The sequence below is a fragment of the Elephantulus edwardii genome, unplaced genomic scaffold (assembly GCF_000299155.1).
Source record: "Elephantulus edwardii isolate Elephantulus edwardi_28Jun2011 unplaced genomic scaffold, EleEdw1.0 scaffold00234, whole genome shotgun sequence".
Classification (NCBI taxonomy): Eukaryota; Metazoa; Chordata; class Mammalia; order Macroscelidea; family Macroscelididae; genus Elephantulus; species Elephantulus edwardii.
The window spans coordinates 713,905-714,380 of record NW_006399984.1 but is presented as its reverse complement, the minus strand read 5'-3'; positions in this window follow the sequence as shown (position 1 = coordinate 714,380).

Sequence of the window (476 nt, the reverse complement as noted above, 5' to 3'; positions counted from 1 at the left end):
CAGCCAAAATTAGAACTGGGATACCAACGCAAATGTGTGCAACAATGTTCATAGCAGTATTATTCACAATCACAAGAAAATGGAAATGGCCCAAATGTCCAACCGCAATGGAATGAATTGAGAAATTATGGTACATTCACATGATGGAACACTATGCAAGATGCAGGAGCAATAATTTTGAAAATTACTATCTCACTTGAGAGGGACTGGAGAGGGTCGTGCAATTTGATTGGTAGAGGAGGGGTGGGTATAAGGAATGAGAAAGATCTAGTGTGAAAAACAATATTTACAAACATTGTAAGTAAACTTGTGTAAAATGAAAAAATTAAGAAAGACAGTTTTAAAAAAATCTATCCTGAAATATAATGCTGCGAGTGACAATATGTTATCCATCTATGTATAAGGAAGCCTTGTTGATAACCACTGATATTCAAATATATACACCAATAACTAAAGCTAAAGAAGAGAATGTGTAG